A 13,660-nucleotide genomic window follows, 5' to 3' on the forward strand; every position below is an offset into this window, starting at 1 on the left:
ATGTCACCTTTAATCCAAAGTCTATGCTTGCTCTATATGTTTTTTATGGGAAATTGCATGGATCTACTATAGTTTTGTTATAAAGCTGTATCAGTTCAAATACGCTGGTTGTTGAAAATAGGGATGTTTTATAATGATAAAGAGGTTAGATCATCAAGAAGATATAATAATCCTAAACTTGTATGTAACTTATAGCAGAGGTTTGATATATATGAAACAAAAACTGAAAGAAGAATTAGAAAAATCAACAATTACAGTGGGTGACAACTTGACCTATTGATGTTTATAAAACCCTTCACAAAAACCAAAATATACTTTTATAAGTGCACAGAATACTCATTATTATGCTGGTTCATAAAACAAGTTTTAATAAATTTAAATAGATTGAAATCATGCACAGTATGTTATCTAACCATAATATAATTAAATTAGAAATCAGTATCAGAAAGCTATTTGGGAAAACTCCAAGTATTTTGAAATTAAACAACATATTTCTGAATAACCCATGGGTCAAAGAAGAAATCACAAGGGAAACTGAAAAATATTTTGAACTGAATAAAAATTTTAAAACATATCAAAAGCTGTGGAATGCAGTTAAAGCAGTGCTTAGAGGGAAAAATTATAACTTTGCATGTTTATATTAGGAAAGAAGGAAAGTCTAAATTAAATTATTTAAGCTTCCACTTTAAGAAATCAGGGGAAAACAAAAATAGTAGAAAAGGAAATAAAGACAATTTTGGAAATCGACTGAATATAAAAGCTGGTTCTTTTAAAAGTTTAGTAAAATTGGTGAACCTCTAGTTTAACTGAGCAGCCAAAAAGAAGGTGGGAGAGTCGCAAATTACCAATACCAGGAATGAGAGAAATCAGTACAGATCCTATAGAGATTAGTAGGAAAATAACAGGTTCTGCTTCCAATAATAGCTGAGTATTTCCCATTGAACCAAGGCAAAAACTGCAAACTATGAACCAAATAGAAAAAAATAAGCCCCTGAAGATACAGGAGAACACCAAAAAAGGCATATACTGGAGAGGAGTCAATGCTTATGAGAAAGAAATGGGACTCAGTGAGTTTTCCACTTTTATGGATTTTCACTTGAGGACAGGCCCCAGTTGTCACCCTCAGTCTTACTGGCTTGAAAAACCAGAAGACAGAGTATAGGACAACTACAACAGCTGGAAAGTAGGAGGACGTCCAAAAAGGAAATCCCAAGAAGGAGCGGAGTCAGGTAGAAGACCAAATTCTGTGTATAAACTGCCCATATTTCCAGCTGGCACCTGAAACACATGTGTAGAGCAAATTTTTGAGCTATCTAAGCCTCAAAAACTGACTACAGACATCAACTGAAGTCTGGTAAGAATGACAGAACTGAAAAGAGAAGTAGACAAATATTCACAATAACAGTTGGAGCTTTCAACCTTCTTCTCTTAGCAATTTAAGTTCTAGATTAAAATTTAGTAAAGACACAGGATATCTGAATAGCATTATCAACCACCTTGACCTTATTAGTATCTCATAGAACACTGCACTCTATAGAATATACATTCTTTTTAAATGTACATGATTTGCTCACCAAGATAAACCATATGCTGGTCTATGAAACCAGTCCCAATAAATTTTAAAAGACTGAAATCAGGCATTATATTTTCTAACAATAATGGAATTAAATTAGAAATAAATAACAGAAAAATATCTGGAAAACCCCGAAATAGTTGGAGATACTTAGGGGGCAATTAGAGCTTTAAATAATACTTGCTTTAAAAGAGATGGTGTAAATCACAATCTGAGTTTCAACCTTAAGAAGCTAGAAAAACTGGTCAGCATCATGGCATTATGAGATGCTCCCTTTGCCTCTCCCCGTCAATCTACAACCAGTAAAACATCCATAACTCAACAAAGGTGCCTAAAGGTGGGTGGATGGAACAAATGGAAGTAGTGGAACCAGGGAAACACAAAGGGTGATGTCTGTGACCCCAGACCCCCGGCTGCAAAGGTCGAACCTGCAGCCCCAGAGAATCCAGTTGCGTTGGGAGTAGTGCTCACCAACACTGGCCTCCCAGCTGCAGCGGTGACTTCAGCCACAGGGAACCAGAGAGCAGCAATAGCAGGGCCTGCAACCCTGTCCCTCCAGCCATGGAGGTGCCTGTAACTCAGGCCCCCACCTGCAGTGGCTGTGCCCGCAAACCCAACCACCCAGATCATGGTAGAGGCACTTGTAACCCTGGTTCCTCCCCCACCCTCCACCTCCCCTCACAGCAGCAGGAGACCCCAGATACAGCAGAGGCACCGCCATCTTGGTGCCCCAAGCAGCTTTGCCAGTGACACTAGCAGCAAAGGCACCAATGAGCCCAGAGGCACAAGCAACCACAATGAGAGCACCAAGCAACAGCTCTGAGAGTGCTGGTAGAGGGTGGAAAGTGCTGATTCTCAAGCAGGCAGCTCAAGTAAGAGAAACCAAAAACTTGTGCTATAGCACCACCTACTGGGAAACAAAAGAAAGGCCCCTAATGACTAACCTGCTGAATCATTAGGGTCACGTAAAACAAAACTGGCTGAGGAAAAACTCATCAAGCATCATGAAAAACCACGGTAACATGGAATACCGTGAGCTAACTCATAGAGAATTCAAAATAGTTGTCATGAAGAAAGTCAAGCTACAAGAAAACGCAGAAAGGCAGTTCAGTGAACTCAGGAATGAAATTAATGAACAGAAGGAATACTTTACCAAAGAGGTTGAAACTCTAAAACACCAAACAGAAATTCTGGAGCTGAATAACTCAATAAATAAGGTGAGGAACACAACAGAAAGCATTGGAAATAGAGCAGACCATATGGAAAAGAGAATTAGCAAGTTCAAAGACAGAAACCTAGAAATGATACAGGTAGAAGAGAAGAGACAATTCAAAAGAAAAGAAATTCTATGAGAACTATCGAACTCCATTAGAAAGGAAAACATTAGGGTAATGGGTATCCCAGAAGGAGAAGAGAGGGAGAAGGAAGCAGAGTTTACTTAAAGCAATAATAACTGAGAACATCTCGAACCTGGGGGAGGAACTGGGTACACAAGTCCACGGAAGCTAATAGAACACCTCAGTGCAAAAAGACTTTCTCCAAGACACATTATATTCAAACTGCCAAAAGTCAATGACAGGGGCTTCCCTGGTGGCACAGTGGTTGAGAGTCCGCCTGCCGACGCGGGGGACACGGGTTCGTGCCCCGGTCCGGGAAGATCCCATATGCCGCGGAGCGGCTGGGCCCGTGAGCCATGGCCGCTGAGCCTGCGTGTCCGGAGCCTGTGCTCCGCAACGGGAGAGGCCACAGCAGTGAGAGGCCCGCATACCGAAAAAAAAAAAAAAAAAAATTACAGATATGAAATGAAATAGGCATTATTTGTATTAGTAAAGACTGGGTTTTACTGAAATATTAACTAGAGACTAGTCAAATAAATTACGATGCATCTGTTTTATGAAGCTCTGTGCAGCTATAAAAAGAAATAATGAATATCTCTTCACAGGGCCAGTCGATCTCCATGATATAGTGTTAAAAAAAAAAAAAAAACAAAACCAAGAGTCAGAAGGGAGGGCTTCCCTGATGGTGCAGTGCTTGAGAATCCACCTGCCAATGCAGGGCACACGGTTCGAGCCCTGGTCCGGGGAGATCCCACGTGCCGCGGACCAATAAAGCCCTTGCGCCACAACTACTGAGCCTGGGGTCTAGAGCTCGTGAGCCACAACTACTGAGCCCGCATGCCACAACTACTGAAGCCCGTGCACCTAGAGCCCGTGCTCCGCAACAAGAGAAGCCACCGTAATGAGAAGCCCGCGCACCACAATGAAGAGTAGCCCCTGCTCGCCGCAACTAGAGAAAGCCCACGCGCAGCAATGAAGACCCAATGCAACCAAAAATAAAATTAATTAATTAAAAAAAAAAAGAGTCAGAAGGGATGGATAATATGCTATATTTTGTATAGGAATGGGAGGGGGGAGAGAGATGAATATGTATTTGCTAATATTTTAGAAAAATATAAAATCTAATCATTTAGAGGAAGTGAGGGAGGAACAAAGGAAAGGAAACAGGGATGGAAGCCAGACCTCCACCAGATTTTATTGTTTTTATTTTGGAAACAAGTATTATTTCACATAATTAAAAGTCAAATTTTAATTTTAAAATATCTTTTTAAAAACCTGTTTAAAGCAAAATTTGAACAAATGAACATAACTGCATAAAGTTAGTGGTATAACCCCTTTCAGAAAAATTATTATGACTTCAAAGCCCTGTACTTTGACTGTACATCTAAAGGAAAAAACACCCGCAAAGATATCATAACTTGAATTCAGTTGGTTCGTATTTGTACTAATATTGTTATTTTGAAGCTATTACAATAGTTTATATAATATTTAATGTCTGTGTGTGTATTGGGATAAAATCAAGTAATTAGTGTTGTTGGGAAGCAATTTTTTTCACAATAAGAAAATGAGATGCAAAATCAAAGAATTAAAAACTTGGTATCTTTATTCCAATAAAAAATATTGTTATAAGTACAGGATTTATTTATTTTTCTTTTCCTAAGTAAATACATATTTGCTAGCCCTGTCCACTAGAAAACCCTAGAAATAATGACAATCCACTAGCAATGAATACCTCTAGTGCTTAGATTGTGGTCACATATTACTATTCCTTCTGAAAAGAAACCAGATATGGGACAGGGAATACGAGAAATGTACTTGGGATATTTCATGATGTTTGAAAGCAAGGGAGCTATCAAAGACTACTGGAGTCATGTTAAAAGGACACAGACATCAATCTGACCCGGCCAAAGATGAGACAAATTTGAAAAATAATGACTATATTGAATCAAAATGCATTAAGTAGGGCTTCCCTGGTGGCGCAGTGGTTGAGGGTCCGCCTGCCAATGCAGGGGACACGGGTTCGTGCCCTGGTCCGGGAAGATCCCACATGCCACGGAGCGGCTGAGCCCGTGAGCCATGGCCGCTGAGCCTGCGCATCCGGAAAAAAAACAAAAAAAACCCAAAATGCATTAAGTATATTAAAATCCATGAATTCATAGTGATACTTTAAAAAATTTCTTTCCAGCTTTATTGAGTTATAATTGACATATAAAATTGCATACATTTAGCATGTATAAAGTGATGATTTGATATATATAAATCTTGTAAAATGATTATCATGATAAGGTTCGTTAACACTTCCATCACTCCCCATAATAAGGTCTTTTGTGTGTGGTGAGAAGAGTTAAGATCTGTTCTAGCAACTTTCAAGTTCATAATACAGTATTGTTAACTGTAGTCACCAAGCTGAACATTAGATCCCCAGAACTTACTCATCTTATAACTGGAAGTTTGAACCCCTTGACCAATCACCTCATTTGACTACATCACCTCCTCAGCCACTGGCAACCACCATTTTACTCTGTTTCTATGAGTTTGGCTTTTCTTTAGATTCCACATGTAAGTGATGCCATGCAGTATTTGTCTTTCTGTGACTGACTTATTTCTCTTATCATGATGCCTTTAGGATCCATCTACAGTCACAAATGGCAAGATTTCCTTCTTTTTTATGGCTGAACAATATTCATGTATATAATGATTATACATATGCAATTGTTTTTCTTTATCCTTTCATCCATCAGTGGACACAAGTTGCTTCCATGTCGTGGTTACTGTGAATAATGCTACAGTGAATTATATGGTAGTTCTATTTTTAATTTCTTGAGGAACTTCCATACTATTTTCCATAACGCTGTATCAACTTACATTTCCGTCCACAGTGCACAAGGGTTCCCTTTTCTCTACATCCTCACCAACACTTGTTATCTCTTATCTTCTTGATAACAGCAATTTAGCAGGAGTGACTGATATCTCATTGTGGTTTTGATTTCTATTTCCTGATGATTAGTGATGTTGAACACCTTTTCAGGTACTTGTTGGCCATTTGTGTGTCTTCTTTGGAAAAGTGTCTTCAAGTCCTTTGCTCATTTTTGGATTGGATTATTTATGTATTTTTTGCTATTGAGTTGTATGAATTCCTTGTATATTTTGGATATTAACTTCTTATCAGATATATGGTTTTAAAATATTTTTCTCCCATTCTGAAGGTTGCATTTTCATTGGTGGATTGTTTCTTTTGCTGTGCATAGTGATACTTAAAACAAATTCACCGACCCCTGTTGGGGCTGTTAGGGCACCCACAAAGTATTCTGTAAACAGAATAGAAATAAATAAATAAGCATTCACCTGCCTTTTCTCTACATATTATATTTCAGCTGAAGAGGGGAAATTCTTCTGAATAGAAGAATTTCAACTAATGAACACAAGAAGAATGATAGGTTTAGGAAATCACCTGGAATAGGATAGGCAGTTGGGCATAGAGGGTTGGAGCTCAAGAGAGAAATGAACCCTAGCAGTTCACATTTGAAAGTCATTAGGATATGGTGTATGCCAAAAGCCTTGGGAGTCTGTGGGACTCCAGGGTGGACTAAAAGAGAACCAAGACTATAACTGATGGTATTACCTATATGAAGGAATGGGTAGAGGAAAGATAACTAGTGAGGACAACTGAGCTGAATTGGTCAGGGTTGTATGAAGAGAAACATGCAAGAATAGATTAGTGGTACTAAAGCCAAAGGGGAAGGGAAAATGAGAAGTTGAGGGACCACCCTTGTCCTTCAAGGAAATGATGTGGAAATTGTATGAATCACATCCTTCCAACTAGAACTTAATCTCATGGCCACATCTTGCTGTAAAGGAGATGTGGTAATGTGGTCTGTTCTGGGCAGCACGTGCCCAGCTAAAATTTGGGGCACCAAAAGCAGGAGAGCAGATATTGGGTTGATTAGTAGTTTCTACCACAGTATTCGATTTAAGGCCAATTATGATCACTGGGTGGATATCTACTCCAAACAATTAAAGAAAAAGAGGCAGAAAAATCCATTTTCCCAATGCAAGTGATAGGAGATAGATGCGTTTCCGAATGTGGCTTCAATCAAGATTAAGATTTGAGTTTGGAAAGACAAAGAATAAAGCTAAGAGTTAAATGAACAAAGTCATAAAAATCATGAAGACGTTAATACTTTACCGCATCCTGATATCCTAGAACTGAGGGGTAACCTTGAACCTTAAAGGAGATCTAGAGTGGAACGGTGGGTGGGGGTGACGGGTAAGGCAGTTAGAAGAACAGCGCCAGAGGAGATCTGCCACAGTCTGGTCTGGAAGGCTGGTTGGATACACAACCAAGAATTTGAAAGCAGATGGAAGAGCAGAGCGTCTGCCCTCATGACGTCAGCACTCTCACTAGAGCCAAAAGGGAAGTCTGAGTCAGGGGATGGAGGTGCAAGACACAACAGAGGTAGCTAATAGGAGGCATCGTCCTCAAAACTAGTGTATGAACACTTAGTGTTTCTACCTGCCCCAAACTCTTTTCCCTTGCTCTCGATACTGTTCCTGTTTCTTGAGAAAGCCCCCTCCCCTACTCAGTCCACATTCCTTATGTGGCGCATAAGACCTCGTCCTCCCAAATCAAATCATTGCATTCCTCTGGAATAGAGATTGACACAGAGGTGGGTATGTAATCTACTGAGAATCAAGGAATTTATGGGGCTCGAAAAGTAAAGCAGGGGCTCTTAGTCATGGGTCTTGAACTTGGGAGGATATGAAAAAAATGCCTTCTATAGCCGTCAGGGAGATTTTGTCTAAACATTGAGCCAACAAGGAGTCGTTGATTGATGTAGACAGAGAAACCAGGTTCTGGAACATTACTCACAGCACTGAGCCTGGCACCGCCTGAAGCCAATGCTACCTTTGGAAATCTGTTATTGTCACAAGCCAGTACACGCTCTTTCTGTTTCAGCCATGGTAGATTGAGTTTTCTCCCACTTTCGACAGAAAAATATCTAATGCTGCTAGACAATTTAAATACATCATATCATTTAATTTCACAATGTGATTCATTGGTATTATTATTCCCATTTTATACAAACGAGGTCACTAAAACTTAGAAAAAATTTGGAAACTGGCACAAGACGCACAGCTCATTGAACCACGTTTTGAACTCATATCTAGTTCCAAACCCTCTACAACAATACAGTTGAGGTCCTCTTACTCATGTAGTCTGCGTGTAAATGACCAATTAATCAAAAGAATCAAGGCAGAGAATTACTTTTAAGTCATATACATAAATGTATATTTGTTGGCCAGTCTTTTCTATAGACTCAAGGCATTCATTTGAGTATATGACTGATGACTAGAGCTTTATATCATCTTTCTTGCATGAACCACACCAGGCATCATGAAAGATTTGTTTTTAGCAATTTGAGGGCAGAACCCTACATTTTTTTCTTCCAGTAAATTACAGTTGTTTCCCCACATCTAATTCAATAGCAGGTTTTTCAAAGACTCACTTCTATCAAGTCTTTCAAAGCATTCAGCTTACACCTTCTTGCATGAATTCTTTGGTTGACACATTTAATTAAATTACGTAATTACAAGAACTTATAACTGGCATTGGTATACGCAGACTGTAGTAGCTTTGTATGGGCTGCCATAACTAAATATCGCAAACTGAGTGGTTGAGAACAACACGGATTTGTTGTCTCACAATTCTGGAAGCTAGAAGTCTGAAACCAAGGGATCAGCAAGGCCTTAGAGGAGGTATTTTTCCTTGCTTATTACTAGCTTCGTATTGTTTGCTGGAAATCTTTGGTGTTCTTGGCTTGTAGACACGATGCTACAATTCTGTCTTTACATGGCCATCTTCTTTCTGTGTACATCTGTCCAAATTTCTCCTTTTCATAAGAACATTGATGATATTGGCTCAGAGCCTACTCTGAGGACCTTATTTTCACTTGAATACCTCTGTTGTTGAGACTCTATGAGGTACTGGGAGTTAGGACATCAACAGTTGTTTTTTTGTTTTTTTGTTTTTTTTTTTGCGGTACACGGGCCTCTCCCTGTTGTGGCCTCTCCCATTGTGGAGCACAGGCTCCGGACGCGCAGGCTCAGCGGCCATGGCTCACGGGCCCAGCCGTTCCGTGGCATATGGGATCTTCCCAGACCGGGGCACGAACCCGTGTCCCCTGCATCGGCAGGCAGACTCTCAACCACTGTGCCACCAGGGAAGCCCTCAACAGATCTTTTTTAGGGGACACAATTCAACCCATAACAGTCCACCCACTACCCTGATGCTTGCCCAGCTGGTGGGAACAAAAGTGGGTATGCCATACCAGAGCTGCGAGCATTTAGCATTGCTAATTACATTTTGCAGGGAGAAAAGAAAATGTGGGTCAGCAAAAGGAGTCAATAAAGAAATCCCAAGGTAGGTTACAAAGGAAGACGAAGCGGGTAGAGAGGTAAATTGATGGGGCAGTAGTTGAACCATTTTTCTGGGTAGGCAATTTAAACAGCATTTGAAATCACTGCTTCCTTTTACAGAAAGGGGGTAGGTTTTCCTAAGCAGTATCCTCTGGGAAGGGAGGAGTCCCTCCAAATCTTAAAGGAGATCCAGATGGACACAAGGATTTTTTCTGATATAATGGAAAATATGGTAATCCCTTCCCAGCTGTGTGTTCCCTACATCCAAAATTTTAGAAGATGTAGATCTATTTCTGATGTCCTCAAACGTCTCCTGCCTGTGTATAAATATGGTCACATTTGCACTTACTCTCCGTTTTTTTCTAGCTGACCATTCCTACCTACACATGCAGGACCCTATGCAGTGTCCCCCTCTTCAGGTGGTATCTCAGAGGGGTTTATAACAGGTCAATGCATGCAGGACACTGCAATCTCCTGCCTCTGAGATTCTTCCAAAACTACAACGTCCTCAGAGCAATGCCATCTAGAACTGTTTCTCTCACGTGTTTTCCCAGTACTTTGTATCAATGCCATACAGCATGTGCTCAATAAATATTTGTAGAATGATGGAGTCCATTATGCCCTTAGATGGCAGAGAGAGTAAGACCCACCAAACATTCCATTTGGTCCCCCATATTTCCTAGCCAGTCATGGAGTTAGATGGAGCCGTGAGACTAATTCTAACCAATGGGTTATATAAGGCCTTAAAATTGCACTCAGGTGTCCTTGGGGAGAGGGAACTGGAGCTTGGAGCCAATGTGTTTTGATCTGCCCTAAAATGAAGTTATCACAGGTTGGGCTAAGGCCACAGGAACCTTTGTATTGGGAGAGGCTTAGGAAAATATAAAACTGAGTAGTTTAAATAGAGGTTTCTTCTGAAAACTTTAACCACTCTGGTAATCTCAGTGATTCTGCACTTCTGGTAAGGGACCAGAAGTAGAAGTCACTATCTCTTGAGTCTTAAAATCAAATAGGTCTTGACATTTGGATGGAACCAAATGCAGGGGAAAAAAATACCTCTCACTTGCAAACTTTCTCCAATAGAGTAAAATGAATTTACAAGCAACTTGCTGATTCTGTGAAAGAGAGAGATCCTGAAACGGTTCTGACTGGCAAGGAATAAAAAATGGAACCTAATTGAACAGTTCCTATTAGAAGATTTTGAGACATTACATACATGATCTTAATTTCGGACTGTGATTTTTACAAACTCTTTGGAGGTGACCTTCACCAAGGACCTCTCTCCAGAAACTCTCCTGCTCTAGGCAGATGTATTGTAATTCCTTCCTCAGTCCCTACAAATCTGACATTTACCTCCAGCTTCTTCCTGAGAGGATCCCTCTGCCCCTCTAGGCAGCTTTATTGGACTGGAAGCAGGAGGACTGTCTCTTCTGAATGTCCCACACCTGACCGTGGAAAACATGAACGCATCCTATGAACCAACCCTCTGTGTGTGCTGACCAGCTCCAGTAGAGCGTCACTAGCTCTGCCACCCCAGCTGTCCACAGCCTGTCTTTCCCAGGTGAGAGGAGATGACAGTCCAGAGAGTTCTTCAAGTTACTGACACACTTATCAAGTTCCCCAAGTGGTCTTCTGGAAGCCTGGAGGCATGACATGAGGGAAATAGGTTGGCTGCAGCTTCCCTCAAACAGGGAGAAGGGGAATTCACAGCACAGCAAGAACTCATCAGAATTTTTCTCACCAAATCATTCCTCCCCTTTTAGTCCTTCTTATATCCTCCGAGATCTGGTCCTAGAATTTCACATCTACGGTATCCTGATGTCTTACTCAAAATCTGTACAAATCTATACAAAATCTGTCATTCATGGGGGAAAATAAAAGAGCAAAGCGAATGACAGAGAAATGGAGCTGGAGCCCTAACGCAGCTCCTTATTGTTTAATGCTATTTGAGTGGGGGCTTCCTACTACTTGTGGCCTGAGGCAGCCTGCTACTGTCCCCTGCAACCTATCACAAAGTCCTTCAGGTTGGAGAAGGTTACTACTGTGTATCATGGGAAGTTCTTACTCAAGAAAGGAGTAGAAAATGAACAAAAAAATCAGACTACACAGGGATTAAGATAAATCAACTAACACATTCATGACACATCATTACAAGAAAGTTAGGGCATTGGCGGTCTCGTCCTTACACCCTACACTCAAGGACACATGGGGCCCCTCTCACAGACTCTCCCAAAGTTCTTCTGGGTGTGCTAGTCTCAGAAAGTGAACACCTATGGGTTTTGCCTAACCAGCATCTCTTCTCCTAGAAACAGAACCCAGCATTTCCTTGTGGGGAACCACCTCTTCTCCATGTGGTTTATTTAAAATGATCTCACATTCGGACCCCAGAGTTTGGCTTATGACCTAGGCCTTGCCAGTGAAAATGTAGCATCTCTCTGGTGGCAGCTTTTTTTAAATTTATTTACAAGAAAGGGCATATCATGGCCCAAGAGGCAGGGGTAGGTGGATGGAAGAGACAGATAATAAACAATAATCATAGTAAATAAATAAATAATAGAGTATATTAGGAGATGACAAGCGTTATGAGAAGAATTAAGCGAATTAAGGAAGTCAGGAGTAGGGCAGGTGATAATTTTGAATAAGGTGGCAAGGATAGTTCTGAGATGGAATTTGAGCAAAGATCAGGAAACGGGAATTAGCCATACATTCCAGAGAAGGCCCAGCTAGTGCAAAGGCCCTACAGCAGAAGCCTGCCTGCCTGTTCAAGGAATAGCAAGAAGGCCAGAGTAACTGGGTCAGCCAAGGAGAGGACGGTAGTATTCAGGTTGCAGGAGTGATGGAGGAGCACATCGTCTAGGGCCTTGACGGGCGTTGTGAGAGTTCTGGCTTTTACTCTGAATTAAAGGGGAAACCACTGGAAGCTTTGAGCAGAAGAGGGACATGAACTTTCATTTTTTCAAGGTCACCCTGGCTACTGTGTGTGGGGATAAACTACAGGAAGGCCAGGAAGGAGAAGACTTCAATGACTCAGGTGGGAGATGAAAGATGTATGGTAAGAAGTAGTCAGACTGTATATGCTAGGAGACTCTATCCAACAGAATTTCTTGGCCCATGGATGTGGGATGTGAGAGAAAGATGAGTCAAGGATAACACCAGGTTTGGGAGCTGAAAAACTGGAAGGATGGAGTTGGTAATAATATGGGAAGAGTAATTAGGGAAAAGATCAGGGGCACAGATTTTGACATATTAAAATGTATTTCAGATATCCAAGAGGAGCTATTAAGTAGACCACTGATGGAGGAGTATGGAGTTCAGGACACAGGCATGGGCTGGGGATAAAAAATTAAAGTCAAGATAAAAAGACTTGCCTTCTCTCTTCTCACTTAGTTAAGCAGACTTGCCAGGTCATAGGATAAAGGATGAAAACTCTTTGTTGAGGGAAATACCAGTCAACCTAACAGGTCAGAGTCCTGATTCTGGGAAGATAGTGGAGCAGGAAGCCCCAAGAATCTGTCTCCCCGCCTAGAAAGCAATTATATTGTCAGAATCTGTCTGAGGTAACTATTTAGGAACTCCGAGGTCTGCTGAAGGCTTTCAACTTCCAGGGGAAGATTTGGATGGTAAATAGCGGTTAATTTCAGTCAATTTCAGCTCTTAGCGCAGTAGCAGCTACCCATCCCCCATCCCCAGCTGCACGGCAGTCAGCTGTGTACATGTTGCTGGAGCAGCTCACACACAGGTTGCAGGAGTCAGGAGCCTGTCCTCCAAATATCTGTGCTCTGATCACTGCCGCTTATGATCACAGAGATGTAGTCAAAGAGGTGGGCAGCCATGGTCGTTTCACTGCCCTTCATCGTGGCAAGCCCCTCCTCCCCAACTGAAGCGATGTCCAGGGGTCGAAAAGGGCCGATGCCCTTCCCCCCCCCCCCCCCCCCCCGCCGCCGTTTTTGCTTTTTCCCACTTTGGGAGCCAGACATTAAAGACTAGGACATAAAAAACAACTGCATATAAGGGGAAAAATTGTAATGTGAGCACACATGCCCAGGGAAAGGCTCACGAAAGATCTGGGAAGACCTTAAATTTACACCTTAGGCTGATCCTCACAACACAGACAACCTACAACAATTAAAAAATAAACAAAAACAACAACAATAAGAGAAATCAGTAAACCCTGGGGAAGGGGGAAGATCTGATTTCCAGCATTACTACATTATTAGATTCAAATAATCAAAGTTCTACAAAAAAAATCACAAGGCATACAGAGAAACAGAAAAGTATAGCCCATTCAAAGGAAAGAAATCAACAGAAATTGTCCCTGAAAAAGACCTAAAGA

This window comes from Grampus griseus (assembly GCF_964374135.1).
Source record: "Grampus griseus genome assembly, chromosome: 9".
Lineage (NCBI taxonomy): Eukaryota > Metazoa > Chordata > Mammalia > Artiodactyla > Delphinidae > Grampus > Grampus griseus.